Source organism: Apteryx mantelli, chromosome 1, assembly GCF_036417845.1.
Source record: "Apteryx mantelli isolate bAptMan1 chromosome 1, bAptMan1.hap1, whole genome shotgun sequence".
Taxonomy (NCBI): Eukaryota; Metazoa; Chordata; class Aves; order Apterygiformes; family Apterygidae; genus Apteryx; species Apteryx mantelli.
This window is the reverse complement of record NC_089978.1, coordinates 173,534,498-173,558,272: the sequence shown is the minus strand read 5'-3', so window position 1 is coordinate 173,558,272 and position 23,775 is coordinate 173,534,498. Positions and strand designations below refer to the sequence as shown.

General features: G+C 42.8%; 1 protein-coding gene and 1 long non-coding RNA gene across 6 annotated transcripts in view; one reads left to right on the top strand and one right to left on the bottom strand.

The window, feature by feature from the left end:
- ATP2B1 (ATPase plasma membrane Ca2+ transporting 1) overlaps window positions 1-22,667 on the bottom strand; it is a 66,757-nt gene extending 44,090 nt beyond the window's left edge. For all 3 annotated transcript variants that reach the window (XM_067312745.1, XM_067312752.1, XM_067312760.1), the window contains exon 1: window positions 22,656-22,667. The gene's annotated coding sequence lies outside the window, so the exon portion shown is untranslated. The remainder of the gene's footprint in view (window positions 1-22,655) is intronic.
- A 621-nt stretch (window positions 22,668-23,288) lies between these two features.
- Window positions 23,289-23,775, top strand: part of LOC106488967 (uncharacterized) — a 140,862-nt gene continuing 140,375 nt past the window's right edge. For all 3 annotated transcript variants that reach the window (XR_010883195.1, XR_010883196.1, XR_010883197.1), the window contains exon 1: window positions 23,289-23,416. This is a non-coding gene — a long non-coding RNA (uncharacterized lncRNA). The remainder of the gene's footprint in view (window positions 23,417-23,775) is intronic.

The following is a 23,775-nucleotide window of genomic DNA, read 5'->3' as shown; positions in this document are numbered from 1 at the left end:
TGTCCTGAGCCCATGACATTGTTATATAGAGCCAGGTTTCAATGAAAGTGAAAGTAAGAAGGAAATTGTGCCAAATTTCATCCAGCAGAGCTGCAGCTGGATTCCTGGATTTTATTTACTTGCTGCATTTAAAGCTTAGTGCATGACTGTTAGAAATATGTCCAGCAAGTCAATTCTGTCAATAATTATGACACATTAGAGCAAAACAGCAGCTGACTTTCTCATAAGAATTATTCCTTCAGGAAGATTACTTGTTTGTCGAGAACTCTTTTTACCTTATTTTACAAAGCTTCTAATTTTTGCTGCCTCTAACTCTGCTTCCAATAAATTCTAATCTAAACACGTATTTCAGAAATTATCTTTGGCTATTTTTACTTCCATCTTTCAATTTCCACAATAATATACATGCATACCCTTGCAATTGCTTTAGTCAGTTTGAGCTTAAGAACAAAGACATTTTCACTAGTACTACTTACTGTCTCACGAGAAGGAAAGGGAAGAAAATCATTGCTCAAAGTCAACTTAAAAAGTTCTGAATACCAGAAATGATCATACCTAGTTTTAGGACATGTTGTGCCCATTTAAATTACAATATGTTCAAGTTAAACTGCATATAACGCTTTGGCTAGAAAAAGACATTTATCATCCCAGCCCTTCTTTTCTTCTACAAAGTATTTTTACATCAATATCCATTAAGTGAAGTTGTACGCTTTTGATTGTAATCACACTTTGTGCTAACAAAGAGCTGCCAAAAGCTCTTTAGAGTTAGAAGCCAAAACAGAGTTAAAGTTTCTATCTTCAGGCAATAAAGGGCAGAAATACATCTCTACTCAATTCCTTTTGTTTCCAGGAAATGAAGAGTGAAATTTTAAGTTAGTCCTAAGAATACTAGGAAATACTTATGCCTAATGAGATTAAATCTAATTACTTCTGTAGTTACTTTCTGTATGACAATGAGTCCTGTCTATTAAGGTACTTGCTTAGTGTTATACAGAAACATCATTAAGAAATATTCTATATGCTAATTAGTAGAGTGTAAAAATATAAGCATAGTCAGATCTGTGTGTCCAATCATCCATTTAGTCCAACAACCTGCTTGAGAGTGAGCAACAGTTGATCTGTTTTTCCCTAAGCATCTAGTAGAGGATGGTCCTCCAAATCATCCTCCCTGCAAGCAGCAATTTGGAAACTAAACATGTAGCTCCGGTCACCAATCTCAACAAGCATACACCATGAAGCTAAGCAGAATATTTGTTTTGTCCTCTTGGGGCCCAAGCTTAAGAAACTTTCCTCTTGTCCCATAACGCACCAGTTTAAGAGCTTCATCTTGAGATTTTTCAAAAGCTTTCTGGAAATACAACACCACAGTTTATCCCTATAGTCCAGCTCTTAAAATCTTGCTTCTTGAAATATTCATAACTTGAAAGCCATGGTAGCTTCCCCCGTGTGCCATATTAATCCTTTCCTACTAGAAACAGCCAGCTTGCGTGGTGTAAAGCAAGTTGTTCTTAGAGAACTCTTTTCAAAAGCAGCCATTACATTTGCCACCTTCTATTCCTAAGCAGCCAAATATGCGCCTTCAGAATTACCATAAACTCATGAGAGACCTCATAAGTTTGCTGCTCCCACTGATTTGTTGGGTTTTTTTGCTTTATTTTTAAATTTAAAACCTAATATTTGAATTTAAGAATCCACTTTATGCCTTTGCAAGGAATGAACAGGATTTTTTTTTTCCCCCTCAAACTCCTTTATTAAGATTATATCAAGAATCCCTTTAGTTCTTTAGATGAATCTTGAGTGCTTAGCTTACTAATCAATTCTACCTCCTTCTGGTATAGTTTAAGAAATACCTTCAAGTAAATTGAACCTTGCAGTATTTATCCATTATGTTTTGCCATTTAGTGAGGCTACATACTGCCTTATCCTTTGGACAGATTTCCACTTTCAAAAATAGTTTTTCATCATGACTACATTTCTCAGTCTTTCTAGAGTCTGACACCCTATTAAAGGCTAAGATTCCATGATGCCTGCAGTATTACACCCTGTTGGCCACTCCTTTAAGAAACCTTCTCAGTTATGCAAGTTTTTTGCCCCGCCCCCTTTTTTAATATCATTAAATATAACTGCAATATAACTATTAGTATCTATACATAGAATGATGCCGATCAGTGGTAGTTACTCAACAATTACTGGTGCACCACTCAATACGGAGGCAATAAATAATTCTCTTTGCAGATTTTGTTTCTCAGCCACAGACAATGGGTGTGTAAGCACTATTAAGTATCACAATAGGATGCACAGGCTAAGCTGAGATACCCACAATAGCACTTCATAAGGGCAAATAAGTCAAGCAGCACATCTGCAGTCTGTCACCATCCTCAGATGACTAAAAGTACAGCTGTACTGCAACATCTAAGCATAAAACTCTCACCCATATTGGTTCTGAAATAACTGTCTTCAACACTAATAACATCAAAACTTCTGTCTTCTGCCAGTTTTATTTCTACCACCTTCTCCTTTTGCAGTAGGACAAGTTACCTGCATTAACAGGCATCAAGATTAATGAAGAAGCATCAGATTAAGTGAAAGCCTGCTGTCACAACCATCATGCAGACAAGCCCAGAGTTTGGAACACAACTTCATGTACTCCTGTTTCCCCTTTTTTCATAGCACCTCAGTCATTTAGATAAGCAATGTTTTCATTTGGGGCCTGTTCTAAGTCCATCCCTAATAAATCACTCAGCACTCCAAGCAGTTCTAGCACCTCTTCCTTTCCTGATCTTTTTCTACTACTATTCTCCTCTCCCCCAACCAGGAACACCACTTTACAGTCTTTAAGAACAGACAGTTTTTGACATCTCATCCTGGATGTCATCTCTAAGCATGTGGAGGACAAGAAGGTGATCAGGAGTAGTCAGCATGGCTTCACCAAGGGGAAATTGTGCTTAACCAATCTGATAGCCTTCTATGATGGAATGACTGGCTGGGTAGATGAGGGGAGAGCAGTGGATGTTGTCTACCTTGACTTCAGCAAGGCTTTCGACACTGTCTCCCATAGCATCCTCATAGACAAGCTCAGGAAGTGTGGGTTAGATGAGTGGACAGTGAGGTGGATTGAGAACTGGCTGAATGGCAGAGCTCAGAGAGTTGTGATCAGTGGCACAGAGTCTAGCTGGAGGCCTGTAGCTAGCGGTGTCCCCCAGGGGTCAGTACTGGGTCCAGTCTTGTTCAACTTCTTCATCAATGACCTGGATGAAGGGACAGAGTGCACCCTCAGCAAATTTGCTGATGATACAAAACTGGGAGGAGTGGCTGATACACCAGAGGGCTGGGCTGCCATTCAGAGAGACTTGGACAGGCTGGAGAGGTGGGCGGAGAGGAACCTCATGAAGTTCAACAAAGGCAAGTGCAGGGTCCTGCACCTGGGGAGGAATAACCCCAGTCACCAGTAGAGGTTGGGGGCTGACCTGCTGGAAAGCAGCTCTGAAGAGAAGGACCTGGGAGTGCTGGTGGACACCAAGTTAAGCATGAGGCAGCAATGTGCCCTTGTGGCCAAGAAGGCCAATGGTATCATGGGCTGCATCAGGAAGAGTGTTGCCAGCAGGTCAAGGGAGGTGATCCTCCCCCTCTACTCAGCCCTGGTGAGGCCACATCTGGAGTACTGCGTCCAGTTCTGGGCACCCCAGTACAAGAGAGACATGGCACTACTGGAGCGAGTCCAGCATAGGGCTATGGAGATGATTAGGGGACTGGAGCATCTCTCTTATGAGGAAAGGCTGAGAGAGCTGGGCCTGTTTAGCCTGGAGAAGAGAAGACTGAGGGAGGATCTTATCAATGTATACAAGTATCTTAAGGGAGGGTGTCGAGTGGATGGGGCCACACTATTTTCAGTGGTGCCCAATGACAGGACAAGAGGCAACACGCATAAACTGAAACACAGGCAGTTCCATCTGAACATGAGGAAAAAATTCTTTACTGTGAGGGTGACAGAGCGCTGGAAGAGGTTGCCCAGAGAGGTTGTGGAGTCTCCTTCTCTGGAGATATTCAAAAGTCGCCTGAACGTGATCCTGTGCGATGTGCTCTAGGTGACCCTGCTTGAGCAGGGGGGTTGGACTAGATCTCCAGAGATCCCTGGACCATTCAGTGATTCTGTGATCTGCTACCCTGGATCTGGAGAGCTAGAAAGCACCATACAGATTTCCATGCCACCATCCTCGCACTTGATTGTGATCCTAGTCAGGCATTAGAATTCTGTATCACTTAAATTTGGGCTATTTGTAGTCCTGATGTAGACAGCAGTCATCAAAAAAAGCATTCATTCACAGGCACAGAATAAAAACAAAAGATGTAAATATCAAGGTTTCTACTGGCTGAACAAGTTACCACAACAGATCCCCCAAATGCTTCTTCCTGGAAAAACCTAAAGATACTAAAATAGCTGATTCATTCATAGAAGCCATAAGGGCTGTACCAATAAGCCAAACTTAAGTGATAAGGCATGACAGCCATCTCCAGACCATTCCTATATGTCCAGTTATCAACACATTCAGCTATAGTTGAGAGTGCCTTCATCATGGAACTATTTTGTTGATGCCACCTTTAAGATACCATTAATTTCAAGGAAAGGAAAATTCAAGGAAAGATCACTTCTTCCTCTGTTGTTTCAGGTAAAGTGACATGCGAATGAACAAGTCATATGTTATGTCACTGTCATTGTGGCCAGAGACTGTTTGAGCTGAATAGCTAATTCAGACTATCAAACCACAGCTCAGATTTAGTAATCTTGGTTCACTTCTCAATTTTGATAGGCTATGTAACAACTGCTGCACAAAATGGTTATACTCAACTAACAATTGCAGTTTTATTTCTAAAGTCTTCAGGTGTGAAGATCTGTACTGTGCAGTATTTTCTTCTGACATCAACTTCATGATCAACTGTTTTGGTTGAAAATAGTGATTGTGGAAAGAGACTGAAAGTGGAACCGTCTCCTGTGATAATATTTAGAAGTCCTACTCCACTCAGTAAAGGAGATACCTGCCCCAGTTTCCTGTAAACCAAATGCCTAAACTATTTACTATTATCAATGGTGTCTAATATTAATATACCCTTATAGTTGTGTTTCCAGTCTAAGCAGCAAGAATTCAAATTAGGACATGAATTAGGTGTCCATTTAGGTCTGCCACCATGCTTTTTCCTTTAAGCAGGAGAAGACCATGCCTTGAAAAGCTTCTTAGCTACCAGTCAGGTCTCTTCAGCGCTGACAACTGGATAATATTTGTTTCCCTTGCTCCCTTGCCCAGCTAAAGCACAGGGCTATCAGAAAAACACTGTAAAACAGCAAGCACTCAGGTGCCAAGAGCATAACTACCATTGGCATAGTGAAGTATTAGTCTCACACTAAGGCAGCCTGTGAATTCCCAGCAATGATTCCTAGTGGCTAGTTCAATAAGGGTAATATTCCTCTTACCAAAAGGAGACATCTGAATTGTGAGCCTGCTGTGATTAGTCAGCTGAAACTTACTCTAAGGGCCAGAGGTCTATCAGTCTATGTAGACTACAGATCAGCACTCTGACTCAGCTGAGCCAGACCTGAATTACTTCCCACAAGTGTTTATTTTACAGTGGAGTGTGGTAATATTCTCCAACTTTTTCAATCAGAGTATTTTTAACAATTGCATATAGTATCTCTAAAGAAAGGGAATTAGGAAGGACAGGATCCTCCATTCAAGTGAAGCACTTTAAGCAACTAGAAAAATGGTCTAGTTTGTGCATGCTAGACTAATTCCAATTGGCCACTGTTGAAGGCTCTGATTCTCTTAAGAATTTAGATCTGTGTCCCCAGTTCAGGGTTTCCAATGAACTCCCTCAAAAAGCCACAGCAATTCCAAGCCTGAATGTAATGCACCTCAGCTCAGCAGGCTAGTTTCTTCCTTATACAAGGATTAGGAACTCAGAGACCAGCTCGGAAAAGTATGAAGCTAAACTGCATTTTAATCTAGCCCCTAGGCACAGTAAGTTTTCCTTAACTCACTGCAGCATACAGGTAAAGCAAAGTAGAGAATCACAGAGCTTCCTCTATTCTGAGGTTAGTGACGCTCAGGGAAAAGACCATTTCCCCCTTGGAAGAAAGTGAATGAGAAGAACAGAGTATCATGAACCAAGAGTAGTAGAGTATCATGAAACAAAAGGTATAGGAGTTCCTGGTAATCCATATAGTTAGTGGCTCTGTCTTTCCAGAGTTCAGTTTTGGACAATACATAGAAACCTCCTCTCTGCTTCCTAGGGCTCCACTAAGGCCCCTAAGCTGTCTTCCTCCAAGGACACCACTGGTTTCTCAGCACCTTCAAGAGATTCTTTGCCTGAAGGACACAGGGCTGTCCATCTCCATTTCTGGCAGAGGGGAGAGAAAACAGAGGCTGAGAAGCAGCCACACTAAGATTTTTCTCCAAGAAGCTGCTTATTACTTCAGTCTCATTGAGAGCAGCTTTTTCATGAAGGTGTCAAGGACAGCATATAAATAAGCCATGTCTCACAACCTTTCTAATTAAGAATCATTTTAGTAGTGTTTCTAAAAAAACACAGAGGCAGACAAGTTTGTTTTTTTTTTTTAAACTGATGCAACTATGAAGTCTGCTAATCTTCACAATAACAAATTTCAGACTTCAAGTTCTAGGCAGACCAGCAAACACAGGTTAGAAAATTAGAACTTGCTACAAAAGAGGCCTATACATTGACGAGCAACCAGATGCCTTTTTTCACAGTTATGTTATGAACTTGGCTCATTTAAGTTACATGCATATTTAAGTTTGTACACTGACGAGGTTTGAAAGCTAAATTTTACTGCGGTTTTTAATCTATGTTTAGTCAGTCTTGTTTGTCTAGTTAAAGTCTAGTTTGACTCTACTTCCAACGTTTTAAAACATTGCTTTTCTGGGGAGGAAAAGGATACTTTAAAATAAATATGATTTATACTGAGAAGATCATGAACATCTTTCACATGTTTAACATGTTTATAGGAACAGCAACAGTTTATAAATAATGCTTCCAGTTCATCTTCAGAACATGTGTTTATATTGAACATTTATGTCTAGTTTTGCATTTTGCATCTCTAGTCTTGATACCAGCAGCTAATATCAGACATTGTATTTTTCTAGACTACTAATAGCAAGGTTATTCTCAGTACACTAAAGAACTACTGCTACAGGAGTCAGAGTGCAGCAGGTTTATCTATTCCTACTGGAATATTTTTCTTTAAGCAAAATCACATGACTTTGTGGGGGGGAAGGGTGGGAAATCTTTTTTTGTCAGTATTTGAACACAGTTTAGAGCAGTCATCCAAGTAAAAGGACTTGGCAATATAACCAAACAGTAGTATATGTTCAGCATCCAGAATCAAAGTATAAAGGAACATACTATAATTTTAAGACCGTTATACACCTGTCTGTCAAAACTAGAATCTAATTTGATGCACACTGCCTTATGCATACAGTTAAGACTCTGATCAGCTTTTGAGACAGTTTTCTTCCTTAAAACTCCAGAAGTAGGAACTCACTAAAATGTTACCTTTTTAACCTTTTTGTTGAGCAATTTCACTATTAAAACAAGCCATTAGCTGTCAAAAAACATTTAATTGAGCAAGTATTTCCAAGTATTTAAGCAACTGCCTCACAGTAAAATTGCTTAAAGAAAGCCCAAAGCAACTGATGCTTTTCAAGATGAGAAGTCTCATACCTCCAAGTTCAGAAGTCAAAAAAAAAAAAAAAAGCTAGGCTTTCCTAGAAAATGGGAGCATTTCTTTACACACTGAGAATTCTCAGCTCTTCTTGATTGCCTAGAAGACTAGGGTTCAAGGCACACATTATTAAACTAAAATTTATGGCCTATATTATGCAGGTCAGAATATTTTGGTTTTCTTGTTGATTAACATGAATGCTATTAAATTACAGCTTTGTACACTAAAACTGAAATGATTCAACACAAGTCATATGCTAAATTCTGATCATACATGGAGGATATCCAACTCATAGGGTAAACTCTAGGACCTTAATCCATAATAGCATACCTAATAGGAAAAACTGGATGAACAGGATATTTGGTAGGGTGAACACACTCACTTTAAGAGAAGATTTATTTTAACTTCTCTGTGAAAGCTTAGGCAACTGCTCATTTTGATAGAGCCAAGTAGCCAATTTTAAGTATAACAATGCCTAAAGATATCTGAAAATAGCCTTGGGTATATGAAAAGAGAAATCTAACAGGAAGAACCAGAGTGTGTGATTGCACAGAATTCTTTAAATCAAATTTGCAGGGTGTTCTTATAGTTCTGAAGTATTTTTTGACAGTCATGAATTACACAACCAAACATCTGGACAAAAGAATCGCACTTTCCAGGAAGTGCACCTTGCAGGCATGAAAAGCCAGAAAATATTTTCAGACTTAGCAACAGGGAGCCAGACTCTTTACATCATAAGGCTCAGGGGTACCTGTTCAGACAACTCTTGAACTAACAAAGGCTAAATAAGCAAATTTGATTTGTTATTCCCCTTATCCAGCTTCAGAACAACTAATGACCAGTAGCAGGAAAGTTTATTTTCTCAGTCCTAAGAAACTGTTAAGACCATTCATCAGTTCCAGAAAGTAAAAGTGAACAGAATATAATAATAATATCATCATGAAAAAGACTGGCACTCGCATGTAAAGACACCTGTTGACTTTCAACAGTAGCTATTTTGACTATGGATAACACCTACACTAAGACTTTGTTCAAGGCCTGAACTTCTTCCATTCTGGATGAGAATTTATATATAAGAAAATCTCTTCACATAGGAAGAAATAGTCTTGGAACAAACAAGTGTACAGGGCACTGTACTTCACAGAAGGACATAAGTTGTCTCTTCCCTGATGAGATGCTTCCAAATATCCTGTTTGTGTACATACAGCATATGACCCCTATAAATAGGGCTCCAAGATGTATGACTAGATGTACAAGTATTTAGTATCTCAGTTTGGGTAGCACCATCCAATCAATGATAAACAACAGACCAGACTATAATTACAGAGGTATATACAACACCAGTGTTTACCATTATAGCAGGAGGTAGCATCTGAGGCAGCTGATTAGCTTTCAGCAACTATTTGTTGACCCATTTTTCAGGAAAACTCCTCTTCCATCCAAAGCCATTTTTAAGTCAGAATTCTACATAGCCATACCTGCAAAAACTGACAGTGAACTATTTAATCTCATGACAGTTATTTTTGCAGAGCCAGCAGAGGGAGTGCAGGCATCATTTAACTTATCAGCTGTGGAAAAGATACTCACCTTGTAAGAAAGCATTACAAGAGCCGAGACTGCAAACATAATGCAGTCACAGTTTAAAACAAGCTAAGAACTTCCTCAGACTTTAATACACACGTACATCAATCACCAGAAGCTGGTGTTTTGTTTCTAATCCTCCAATCAACCATCAAATCTCAAAGTCTTGCATACTGACAATAACAGCAGGATCAACTCTAGCAGTACTAACAAGTACCATAAACTTGATAGCTACATGATATTTTTTTGACAAGTGAAGCAACAGTTTGAACTAGTCAGCAGTTTTCATTCCTACAATTCTGCTGTTCCTGAATTTCAGGAAAACTAAAGCCTTTTGACAATTCATTTCTTAAAGAACCATTCATTTGGATTTCAGAAAGTTGAGGAACTAAGAGTCCAGCCCAAGAAAACTCACTAGTAAAGAGCCAGAAATGTATGGCGTCACTCCAGACCAGAAAGTAATGCAAAGCGAAACTATTTGCTGGAGTGCTCAAAAGCGAGTACCTAGCAGCAAACCTGGCTTCACGCATCCTCTGAAGCAAGAGCTGTGCTGCTCTATTTGGAATTTCCATTGATCTGTCTGCTCTGGAGTTGGCAATTATGACTGAACAGTGTTGACATTGGCTGCCGTGGAAACAGCTTGAAGCAGAGGAGCAGGCTTTAAGCAGACAGATTGATAGCTTTTTGCCATCTCAAGGAGGTAAACACCAAGCTCTTGGCCAAAATTAGACGAAATACCTTCTGGGGAAAAGGTCTGCAAGCAAACATTCCTTGCTTGTTTACAGAATACACTGCAAGATTTTAACAAGTTATCTTCAATGCAAGAGTTTTAAAAAGTCAGTATTTTCCAGCTTGCTGCTAAACGCTTAGGAGTAGCATGAGCATTTTGTCTTAACTTAGCCTTTTATCAAATTATTTTATGGTCTATATGGGTTATTGCCAACTTCCACTATTTAAAAGTTTGTACATGAAAAGCTCAGACAAAAGTGATAGACTGTTTTCTGTTAAAGGTATAGTGTCTAGAAGCTTAGTGTCAAAACTTCCTCTAAAAGAGCAAAACATTCCCCACCCCTCCCCACCCCCCAGAAAAATTCAAGGTTTTTTTTTTGAACTTTATATGAAGTGAGAGGATCTAGAGTTGATCCAGAAAAGTTTAGTCATTAGATTTTGTTTACTATCTACCCAAGAAGCATGCACCTATAGCTATGAAATTTATCATTTACTTGTTTCAAGTTTTAAAACCAGAACCACCCTTTGGTGCCTTAGATGGCTGCTTCTGTTCCCCTCTTCCTACAGGAAAGCAGTGTTCACTTTGCATCCTCATTTTCCCCATCACAGATTCATTAAACAAGTCAGAGTGGGCCAAGCTGCTTCTTGTTTTACAGCTATATATCATATAGTGGACTTAAGTTTGTCCTTGTGCATGGGAGATCACCTCATAATTTTGCTTTCCAGGTTCAGGACTCTGGCACCACTGTCTTTTCATTGAAGCACTCACATCCTTGCTCAGGCCTGTACTCTGTACCTCCCCAGCTTGCTCTGTCTTGCTCCCAGGACTCCAGTCCAATTGCACTGTAAACTTAATGGAGGCCAAGAGAGGCTGGAAAACTCCTGCCTCTTCCATCAGAAATAGGGTCATGCCTAAATATCAGGATGCATTCCAACTATTCTGATCACCCTGTTCTTCCCCAAATTAATAACACCTCTTATGACAACTTAGATTTGCACAAATGCTACTGAAGTCAGATCAGGGAGCTGATCCAGACAGGAAAAAGGTAATTTTCAGTCAGATTGGTTATCTGACCTGACTCACCACACAGATGCACCAACAATACTGCCAGCTTAGAAAGACAGGGTCAAACGTTGACATGTACAGTACCTATTTGAGTCGAGTGAACATGAAACCATGTCCCACGAAAGTTCCTTTCTTTTCTGAAGGACACTAGTGAATTTGACTATGAAGTCATAACCAGGTGGGATAAATGAGGTACATGCTATAAATTCACATATTTAATTTAACCAGTGAATTGCTATGATATCACTACTCGAATTCATCCTGTAACTGGAGTATCATTAAGCTCCCCAATTTGGTTTATCTTTTTTTTTTTTTTTTGCAAACTGGAAAAAGGGAGGACTTGGGCAAACACAAGAGCTATCTCACTGACAGCTGAATTTAGTTCACCTCATACTTCTGTATTAGTCCTAAAAGAATGGGACCTTATTAATAACATCCTTATACTTATATAATACCCTTCTTTATATTTGAGGGACCATCAGACTAAGCTTCTAATCAGCAAGTGTAGGCATGATGATCCATTTATATGAACTAGGGGGAAAAAATGCATTCAAAAATCCCTTGAAACATTAGTATGTTTTGAGTATCTCATCCTAGAGGAATTTCTAAAGCAAATTTTACAGAATTTTACACTTTAAAACTACTAAATCTATATTTAAGGATCTATGGAGCTGATGCTGTTTTAAACAAAAATGTAAGAGCTTACATTTAGTACATGGATGAACAATTACTGATTTCAGTGTTATCACTCCATGAGAATTAGTACCCAAATAAATAGTAGCAGACAGCTTGTAGATGTACAGATTTTACTTTTTAGAAATCAATGCTGAATTTTCACACTTCTCCATCCCATTCTCCCTTTGCCAGTTGGAGATCTGATTTGAGGTTTATTTGAATTCCATAGTTCAAAAGTTTACTTTCTTACTAAAGGTAAATTCATCTAATCAAATGGTAACACTTACACCTAAGCTAGTTACCTTAGGCTTTTTTTTTTTTTAAATAGGAAATGGATAAATTGGAATTTCTACCTTAAGATTCAATTTAGGTATCTAGGACATGTTCTAAAACAATCACATTAATCTCACCCTACACGGGCTGATGTTTCTTCAATAACAAAAGAGGCCTTGAATGACTAGCTTCAGTTTTTAAAATGGTTATCTAAGCGGCAAGGATTGCACTACTAAAGTTAATAGCAGTCAGCTCAGCTGAATTAGCATATCAAGTAGATATATTACCATGTAAGAGCAGGCACATGCAAGAATAAGGACATGGTTTCACAATTAGTTTAGGACGATCTGAACCTACATTACTGCCAGAATTTATAGTCCTGTGCCCTGTCTCGTACCAGCCCTAATGCTCTCCTGACCACAAGGTCAGGGAACAGACCTAGTTGAGAAGTGGTGACAGAAGCAATGTATGTGACTCCTTCCAAAGGTCAGGGGGTGACTGGGACTGCCCCTTCCTGTGCTGCACACACTTAATCAGCTCAAACCAACCAAGGAAGCCCCTGTGTGAAAGGCAGTAACCAAGTTCTCAACATCTGCTAGAACATAGCTTATGCAGGTGGTTTCGCAGAACTGCTGATGACAATTGTAAAATACTAAGGAATATCTTAGACAGTATACCTAGCTGCAGTTTTGCTTACTATTTATCCGGTTCATATGATATCATAGACTAATTTAGATCAGAAGGGATCTCTAAAGGTCAGCTAGTCCAACCTGTTGCTCAGAGGAGGTCTAACTTCAAAGTTAAAGCAGGTGCTCTGGGCCTTGTCCAGCTAAGTTTTGAAAATCCACAAGGATGGAGATTCCTCCATCTTTCTAGGCAACTTGGTTCCAGAACTTAACCACCCACATGGAAAATTCCTCATATCCAATTGGTATCTCCCTTGCTACAACTTGTGAGCTTTGCCTCTTCTGCTGTTCACCACTGAAGAGTCCGGCTCCACTTTCTCTACAGGTCTATGCACTGAATACTGAAGTCAGGGTCCTTTCCTCATCCTTCTCCCTTGCAGGTTAAACAAACCCAGCTCTCTCAGCCTCTCCTCCCCTACCACACTCCAGCTCCTAACCACCTTACTGACCCTCTGCAGGACTCTGTCAGAATCTTTTTTATACTGTGTCTATCTGTCTGCGTGGGGGGGAGGGGGTGTAGCAAGAACTGGACACAGTAGTTCAGATGCAGCCTCATTAGTGCTGAAGGGGACAGTCACTTCCCTTAACTTGCTGCTTATGCTCTTGCTAATGCAAACCAGCACTGGTCAGTCTTCATCAGCACAAGAGCATTCTGCTGACTCTCATTCAACCCATCCAACAAGATCACAGAAGCCTTTTCCACAGACCTTGTCCCTATGCTGCCAGCCCCTCCTCTGTACTAGCACATGAGGTAATTATACCCAGGGCGCAGGACTGTGCATTTTTCTTTGCTGAACTTCAAAAGGCAGAGGAGCATTATGCCAGCAGGAGATGGCCTACTCCTTTGGCATCCCACTGCTCCACTGTAGGAAGAGGAGCACTGGGCACAATTAAGTCCTGAGGCAGCCTCAACTTCCTTGTATATTTTCACCCACAGGGATCCAGATTACCTAGCAGCCTTACTACCACAATCCAGAACTAGCCACATGCCACTACATTTCAAGATAGGGACCAAGACCAATGAAGTTGACTGCAGCTCTTACTGAAAATAAGGTATTTCATGCATTGGTATAGAACTTCTGAACACATTGTCAGGGCAAATCAGAACTTGCTTCCAACTATTCTGAACAGTAACAGCTAAGAAAGAAAAACCTTTCAGTAGTGTTTTTAGTCAGTTAGCTCAATAATGCTCAGGAGAGGCCTTTGGTAACACCCATCAGATGCTTTCAACCAGCCTATTCCATTACCACAATCTCAAAGTAAACTATTCACTTTGCTACACTGTCCAGTTTACAGCATTTTGCCCAAGATTAGCAAAATATTTTTTTCTTCCATATTCATTTCTTTAGCTTTAAATTTGGCACTAAAAGGAGAACGTGACGCTTAGAGTCCATGCAGATGTTCAGCGTGTCAGTTTTGGATTGACTAGCCCACATATTAAAATGCCACTACAATATCTTTCCAGAAAACTTAAAATAGTCCCTTCAAACATTCATCTATTATATTTTTCCATTTGGTAAACTCGTTTCCTGTGCTTTGAGGTAGCTGAAGTTAGTACTGCAGTTTCAGAATGTCAAACTTTGCATAATCAGACAACCTTTTCTATGTGATTTTATAAGGCAGTTCTGTCAAGCATTTAGCAATGCCAGTTCAACAAGAACAAAAAGGCCACATGTAAATTGCTCACTCACAAGCCAATATTATCCTTATGATATACTACCACTTTGTATGTTGGTATTTCTTTTTCTGAAATGCATGGTTGTATTAAGACTATTTCAAAAGGCTTTTTCAAAGACTGTTTCCTGTATACTGGTGTGCACTGTGAGCAGCTGTCTCTGTCTTAAGGATAGCTCCACTACTGGAGTGCCTCCATTAACAAAAACAGACTAACAAGCCAAAAAAAATCCAAAAGGCAAGAGACCATGCTTCTCTCACATCCTGGACAGAATTCAGGGCTTTACTGCTGAATCATTTTCAATTCACTTTAGAAACGGCAAGATTGGTGAAACCAGAACAAAGTCATTTGCCTGTTAGAAACTGCCTTACTAGGCAAGCAGCTGCAGCTAGTCAGCCTCAGTTTAGAAACAAGTCCTTGGATTTGCAGTCACCACAGCTGAACCCACCTATTACCAAAACACATTATTCAAATCAAACTTTGTAAAGACTGGAATAAGCTACATCACTATACAAAGCAAGCTTACTGCAGAATGTGAAAAATAGCTGCAACTGTTAACTACAATTTAAGAGTTCAAGCAGTAGGTGAACACGAGCTAAAGTGATTTGTGTTGTTAATAAAGCAGAAGTAAAACAGGTGGAAGCAAGGCAGGTGTTAATATCAATAGAGCCCCTTCTCCAGCTGTCAGACCCTCCAGCTTTTCAAACAACTAGGTATATTCTAAAGCTGCGCAGCACAGATATTGCCAACCTGTTTAAATCATTTCATGTTTTACACTACCTCACTGGAGTAAGGTTGCTAGACTTCATACTTAAATTAGAGCAGGGTCTATGGAATACACTGCAGATCAATAAAGTACTGCACAAGGTTCCTTCCCAAGTGAAGAAAGGAATTAGCAGACCAAAGTGAAGCAATTTAAGTGCAGTGTGACTCAATGATAGCAATAGCACCTAGATGGAAGTGACAAACTCCTGCTCAATATGCATATTAAGATTTTGCTTTAGTCTCTGCTATATTTAAATAGCAATCAGATTCAGAAATAGCACTCTTTCTCAGATAACTTAAGGACTAACCATACCTGTCATCTTTTCTATCCATTCCCTGCTACAATCTCCTATCTCCTTTGCTTTTCTCCTCAGCAAAGCCTCTGAGGGCAAGTCTGTACACACAATATGACAAGCAGTTTTTCATTTCCCCTACTCCAGTGTCAGAAACCAGCAAGGCACACAACAAATGGTTGTAATACTCTTAAAAATCTTTGCACTAGATAAAATATTAAAGGATAGATCCAAATCTTTTTTTCTGGAAAGCCATTAGTTCAAGGCTGACACTTGAACCATCTTCTCATGTACTGTCAGAATAACTTTCTTATCTATAAAAAGGTTAGTACTTTCTAGAGAACAGTTTCATGTGACAACTGCACAAGGAGGACTATTCCCTCACCACCTACCTGAATACTCATGCTGCTTCCCTTGTGAGCCTTGCCTCTCATCTTGTCCTTTGGAGAATGTGTTCAGTGCACTAGTCTTGTGCAAATGATCTACTCATCTAGTGAGTCAAAGCAGCACAATTTCTCACAGGAGAAGAAAAAGTATCAAGCAGCTGAGAACAGGGTGGAAATGAAAGCAACTATTAGGCAACCTCAGACACCTCACAAAACTTTTCCCTCATGGTGACAAGCCAAAAGACAGTAAAGAACAAAAGAAGCTATCCTAACACTCTTGGATTATGCTGATCTAGCACACCAGCTTTGGAAGACCATAACACAAATGTGCCATAACTTCAGAATAATAAAAAAGCAATCAAGCATCTTACATTAATGTTAACAAAAGCAACTAGCCAGTATTCTGTTTAAGACTCAAAAGATTCCCATTTTTTAGACACCTGCATATAAAAATAAATGCTTTCCAAGCTTTATTTAGAGGCTTATGGTGGCCACTGTCCTACCAATATATAATATTCTACAAGTCTTCCAAAAAAAAACAAAAAAACAAAAAAACCCACAGCAGTATCTATAAGACTTCACTTCTTCAGTGCCAGTGGCTAAGCTCCTTATGTCAACTAAAAGCATAGTGATAGGGCACTCTCTGTTGTGGAAAAAATCCATCACATACAGCTAACACCTCTTCTTTCACCTTTCCCCATAAGAAGCTACCAGTTGTTTTCTTTTGTTTGTTTTGTTTTAAAGCCAGATAGATATTTTGACCCGAGTCACAGATGAGGTTTACTCTACCACACAGCAAGTTTAATTTTTTGGGAAATCTGATATCAATAAGACCCAAGAAGTCTCAGTTTCACTAGAAATGGAGTAGTTCAGAAAGCCATACTAGACACTGCAAGCAACACATTCTTGCATTTGCATACACACAGAAGCAATCCTGAAAGAGCCATATGGACAACTAGACAGTTTGTCTAATAACAAGTGCAAAAGGATCTCTCTGCAGGAGCACATCTATAACACTCCAGAGTAAAGAGCACTCAGTGACTTAACTGTTTCACAATATCATGACAAGATCACCTTGGCTTCAAAAACCTTAAAATGAGTATCAAAATCAGTGTTTCAATGAAGACATAAAACAGTCTGAAAAAAGAACATACCACTGACTCTTACACTGGGTAAGTCCAAAGAAGTTAAATAGCTGCTTAAAGTAAGAGTGGCTGAATCAGCTTTTTTGCCTTGAGATGAGGAAGTTTCACCATAATCTGTAAATATGGTTTTCACTATCAACTGTTCAGAGTATGGTACATCTAAGGCCTCTTCTTCATAAACCAGACACTGTACACCAAGTGGTCAGAACCTAATAGTGTTATATTCCCTACTGCCACCTTATCTTTCAGTGAATATAAGGGCACAAGTAAGGGTAGATTACAAGTGATAGGCTCTACAGAAGTGTGTTTTAAGAACATGATGTTTCCTGAGTGTACTGAGAATTAAGGCCGCATCCCTCTTGTAATCAACATTGAAAAATTAAGCTACGTAGACCACTGAAGGGAGATCCTCTTGTTCCTGTCTCATAGCTAGCCATATGTGGATGGCCATGAAGGAACTCACCTAGACCTCTCCTTCTCCAAGGCAGTACATGAGAGAATAGCCAGCAATAAGTCAACACTACTGTTGCAAGACACCAGTTACTTTTAGTGGCAAAACGAGCCAAACTTAGTGGCCAGCACCAAATCCTGTCAGAAATATCCTATCGTCTTCAAAATTTATCTAGGTACTAACTGCATAGTATAGTTGCCATCAGAAGTAGTGAGAGGGTTACCTTCTTATACACTCCATATTCCCCAAAGACAGGGCTTGAGATTTGTCTTGTAACATGTCATTACATCTCATTCATTTTATTGGACCAGAAGAATTTGGATTTATTTTCAGAGTTATTTCCAGCCTTAAAAAAAAAAACACACACACACCCTCCTACATTTTCTTTACATTTCTTCTCCCACCAGAGCTTCCAAATACCAACAGAGAAAGCCTCATGCCTACTTTGCAATTCACCAAAATTAAGCTAATAACACCTCCTGCTGGCATCTGTCATTTAGAATAAGATTTATAAATGGCAGCAGAAATCACTTTCATAATGTTTACTGGAATATGAACAGCTTGAGCAGGCAGATCCTCCAAATTTACTGTTCATATTAAGTGAAACCTGTCATGAAAGCTAGAGACTCATTTTTATAAATGGTATTTGAAAGCCTGATAACATAGGAATAAAATACAAAGTGGACCATTCCATGTACTTGTGTTGAGACTATATTTGGCATGAAAAGGAACAACTGTTCCAAGATGAATTCTTCCAGTTTGCTTTGCCTGATAATTTTATTGTACATGGTACCTCTCAGAAATCCCTCCAATCCATCCTCCGTCCATACTGCTTATTAATATTGCTTCCATCTTCTGTATGTACCTGCTCTGTTTCAGAGATACTGACCCCATTTTTGCTCTTCATATGTGAATGCAAATACCTGGGTTTGTTTCCATAAACTCAGCTCCTTTCTTAATATTTATCATTTCATTATGTAATTAGTGAACATGATCTTGTCCAACATTTGATGCCAAAGTCAGGGGAAAATCAACAATAGTGACAGTCATTTAAAAGTGAAGATGACTAAATGTAAAAACAAGCCATTTTCAGTTATATGAATAACTAGCTATTAACACCTGTGGCAAATACCCATCCTCTACATAAATCATAACAGCAGTTCCGCTCCTTAAAAACAAAAACGAAAAAAAACCCACACATCATTTCATGTCTGCTCCTCTCCTCTTCGTAAGGAGAAATGTAAGTGATGCCTTCAGGAGCGAATTCAACATGTTTGAGTACAGAAAACTACTGAGATTGTTGCACCCACTACAGCAGCTAGTAGGAACAGCTAATCTTAACTTTTTAGACACAGTACTGCAATTCCAAGATTTTATCTATTTTTTAATTAAAGCACTCTACAAAGAAAGATGAGTATCTCCTGAACAGCAGCTTTAACAAGTTTTATTATTATTATTATTATTCATTTTAAGACAAGGCAAGAATACTGAAGAGTTCAAGTTGAAGAATATGATTAAAATTTTATTGAACTTTTTGGAAGAAGACAAGTGTGCATTTCTATAACAAAAATCTGCCATAGATTCAAGTACTCTCCCTTATTTGTCAAAGGACATTTACATTTATATGCCCTGGGCTAATCAAGGCAGACCATTATTCTGCATTAGATTAGTCTTTGGTAACTGAAAGCTGACTTCAACTCTGAGTAAAATACACATCCTTGCTGCACTACTGTTATTTTCCCATTAGAAACGGAAGAGAAGTTTTATATTAAAATAAACAGTTCAAACACTGAAAGACATCACTGAGGTCACATTTCAGTAGTAAAGAATGCTCAAGTGCCATTAATATTTAGTCTACCTTAATGGAAGAAATTTGAGTTAGAAGATACTTTAGGTTATCTTGTCCACCCTTATGTCAAGGGAGACTTGCTTGCTATGGCATATTATTGACTGCTTTGCCAAGTCCATTTTGAATTGGTCAGCTAATATAGCTCCCAGCTCTTCCAAAAAATCTTAAATTCTGGCAAATTTAGTCTTCCAAAACATTACAGGTTTTCAGATAGCTTTAGTAGATCCAATCTATATTTATTCTTTCTTAATATCTCCATCTTATAAAAACTTGCAGTTTTTCATATTTCTCTTATTTTCTGAATAATCTTAAACAGTTTAGAAAAAGTTAATTGCTAGATCTTCCCGACTGAGTTACAACACATTTACAAGCTTCTCAGCTTCCTGTTAAGCTTCCACAACATGACTTAGAGGTTCTCAATTTTATTAGCTGACAGTTCTCTACACTGTGGTCCAGTGAAAGAATAGCTTTCTAAATGAGGTTTTAGTATTAAACAACAAGAGCATTTGAATTACTACAATCACTAACAGATTATTAGCTGGTTGGGTATTATAAGAATGGGGATCCTTTGTTTATATCCTTAGCTGTATGTAATACAACCTTGTAAGAAACCAAAATGCATCATCCAATGCTAAAAAGACACTAGTTTGTTTTCTGCTTTAAGTTTCTGAACACAACAGTGTCTACTTCATATGCAAGTGAGTCACTGTATTTGTGCATACACACAATACAGCCACAATTCACTTTAAAATTAGCTTTGACTTGTATCATTTTAATTATCCACATCATAAGCATTTTTTTTTAATGAAGTAATGTTGCAGTTCAGCACTGAGATAGCAATATTGATTGGGAAAGCCTGCAAGTGTTTGTAAATAACACAGGATCCCTACTTCTTGAGTCCAGATAATCCAGCCTAGGTAAAAGCTTTCAACGACTGTAACGAATAAAAAGACCATCAATACCCTAAACAACCCAACAACACTGTTCTAGACCAGCAATTTCTTTAGCTTTTCTTTTCTTTTTTTTTTAAAGTGTATGAGTATTTTTCAGACTGAATTCAGTGACCACTTTTTCCCACTAACACTGAGAGAGTTTCCATTCATTATGCCATAAGTATTAAAGTTCTAGTACATTGGAAGCTGTTCCTGCCAGAAGAGCCAATGGTTTAAAGATATACAAGTTTACTCCTGTTGGAATTTGCTATTGTGATGTTTGGAACAAATCCTTGAAAAGCTCCAACAAACAGTCAAAGAAAAAGTCACACAGGCTATAGCTATAGTTACGGCCATGTATTAATACACTGTAAGAGGAACGAAGGAGCTGGCAAACCATCTAGTAAAAATCTTTATCATCTAACAACACTACTTCGACTCAAATTCAGTAGCACCAACAAGCATTTTAAAGATGCAGCACCTTTTAGACAGGCTGTGGTTTTCCAGAAATATACCATACTCCTTCCCCCCAAAAAGCAAGCCAAGACCATAAATTGCTAATGATGCAAGACACATTTTACAGATACATTTGGCTTGGGGCTTCATTTCAAGAAAGGACATGTTAATAAGGGATATGACTCGAATATTCACCTAGCTAGCCGCCCCTTAACTCATTGCTAAGCCAGATACCAGTGTAAATACATTGTCAGAATGACAGTTTGAAACAAGGCATTCGGTATTATCAGTTACTTTTAATCAGTATGCGAGAAGAAAGCCCCACAAAATTATGAATTAAAGAATGCCGTACATAATAGCTATTTAAGACTTTTGGACTTCTGTGATGAAGAGCTCATAATGACAAGAAAAAAGCTCCTGAAATGTTGTTACTGTGTCCCCTTCTCCCCCCCCCCCCATGCAAGGGAAAAAAATAAAGTGAAACAAAAAAGAAACATTTAAATATTAGCAACAATTTTTGTTGAGCGTGGAACATAGACAGCACCACTCAGACTCCAGTTGCAGCTGTGCAAATTAATCACTCATCAGGCTGAAAAAATCTGGGATAGACTCACCCTTAACTCCCGATTTTCAAGAGCTTTTAGGAACGCAGGCTTAACATCTCTAGTCCCTCACACTGCTCGACGTTACACGGAACGAAATGCCTCCCAAGAGCAGCGAGCCCAAGCTTTATCAGCTCGGCTTCCGCGAGACCTCCTTCCCCGAAATCCCGAGTGCTTCCAGGCGGCTTTTACCCGCGGCCAGGGACAACACGCCCCGCTCCGCCGCGGCAGCCCCCCCGCCGCCTCCCGCCCCGCCGGGAAACACGCTCCGGCGCGAGGAGCGAGCAGCTGGCGGCGGCCGTCCCCCGGTGCCCGGGCCGCTCACGTGGTGCCGCATCCAAAGGTTACAGGCACCATTTGGCGGAGAGCGGCGCCGCCGCCGCCGCATCCCGCCGCCGAGAGCCCCCCGGAAAGCGCCGCCGCGGGGAGGGGGCGGCGCCGGCGCCGGCTGCCTCATCCCCGCGGCGGGCGAGCGAGGGAGCGGGGCCGAGCAGCGCCGTGACCCGCGGCGCCGCGCCGCGCCGGGGGTCGGAGGCGGCGCCCCGCGGCGGGCAGAGCCCCGCTGCCCTCAAGGTCACGCCGCGCCCGGCTCCGCGGCGGCCAGGTGCGCGCTCCGGTTACCTCGGCGGCGAGCGCAGCGAGCGGCGCGGCGCGGCCAGCCCCGCCGCAGGGGCGCCCCCAATGCGCCAACCGCGCCGCCGGGGCGCTGCGGCGCAGCGCCCCCCCCGCCGCCGCCCCGGCAGCCATGGCCGGCAGCCCCCCGGCGGGGCGGGCGGCGAGGCAGCCGCCGCCGCCCCGCGCCTGCACCTGCCGGCGCGCCGCTGCCCGGGCCGCGCGTGCGAGCGGGGAGCGGCGGCGCCCCGAGCCCCGCGGCCGCCGCCGCCGCCGCCGCGCTGCTTACCTCGGCGCCGCCGCTGTCCGGCCGGGGGGGCCGGGACGAGGCGCCCGGGAACCTGCCGCCGCCGCCCGCTCGCCGAGCGCACAAGGTCCCCGCGCTGCCCGCCCTGCCCACGGCCGGCCCCGCCGCGCCGCCCCCGCCCTGCGGCCGGGAGGAGGGAGGGAGGGAGGCAGGGAGGGAGAGGCGACCGAATTGGGGAGGGGAGCGGCGGCGAGGCGGCCGCGGGCGCAGGGAGAGCCGGGGCGGAGGAGGAAGAGGGGGGGCACGAGCCGCCCGCCCCGCCCCCGCCTCACCGGGCAGGACCCCCGACTCGCCCTCCCGTCTCACAGGGGCTCCCGCCGCGCCTCAGCGCCCGCCGCCGCCACTCCCCCCGCCCGCACCGGGCAGCGCCGCGCAGCGCCGGCCCCGCCGGGGAACCGCTACAGGAGCCGGGCGCCGCCGCCACCGCCGCGCTCACTCACTTGTTCGCTCCGCGCCGCTCAGCCCCCTCCCCGCGCCGCAACCGACGGTGCCCGCCGCCCCCCTCACCGCCTGCGGTGCCCCGGCCACGTGACAGGGCCCCTCGCCCGGCGGAGGAAAGGGGGGTCCCGACGTGCGGCGTCTTCAATGGGGGAGGGGGAGGGGCCTCCGATAGGCACGGCGCCGGCGGGGGGGCGGGGCCCTCGCCGCCGCCCCGCCCCCCGCCGCCGCCGCCACTGGTGGACGGGCGGCTGACGCGCTTGTTTCCATGACGTCGGTGGGCCGGGCCGCGGCGTTTGATGGAGCCCGGCGGGCTTCGGGGGTCGGTGACTTTGCCGCGAGCGGCTCCCGCGGGGGCGGGGCGGGCACAGGGCGCCGTGCCGCGCCCCTCCCCGCCCGCGAAGCCCCGGGGCTCCGCGGCGGGGCCGGGGGCTGCCCCTGAGCGGGGGGGAAGAGCGGAGGGGCGGCGGGAGGGGCCGCAGTCCCGCGGGGGGGCGGGGCACTGCCGGGGGCGGGGGCCGCGGCCATGCGGGGGCCGCGGCCATGCGGGGGGGGCGGGGCCGCCCTAACGGTCCGCCGGGCCCGCCCGCGCGCGGTCCTCCCCCGCCCCAGGGGGCGCGGGGCCCGCTCTCTGCTCCCGCCGGCCGTTGGGGCGCCGTTGCTCGCGGCCGTTGCCGGCGGCCTTTGGGGCGCTGCCCCCCGCTGCCGCGGAGCGGACCGGCGGTGCCCGGGCGGCGGGGTGTCCCGGCGTCCCCGCGGCGGGGTAGGTGTGGGTCGGCACCGCGACCTCCCCCTCCCGATCCCCCCCCCCTCCCTGCAGTGTGTGCGATGCTGTCCCCTTCTCAGAGTGGCTGAGGGACGGCGTTAAGCCCCAGACTGGTGTCTGTGGAGACAGCGCTTTCTGGGGCGGGGGAGGGGGGAACCAAAATCTTCCTCCCTACCAGTTTATTCGTTGTTTATTAATAATAAAAATGAGAACCACAGCGTTTTCTGGGTGAGGATCTCAATGCAATTGTGAAAGTGAGCAGGCATCACCGAGGCTTGCCTCAGTGAGAGAGATGTTATGTCCCTTGTTAAATGGGGCCAGCTGAGGTTCAGAGAAGGTAAAGGTTAAATGACAGA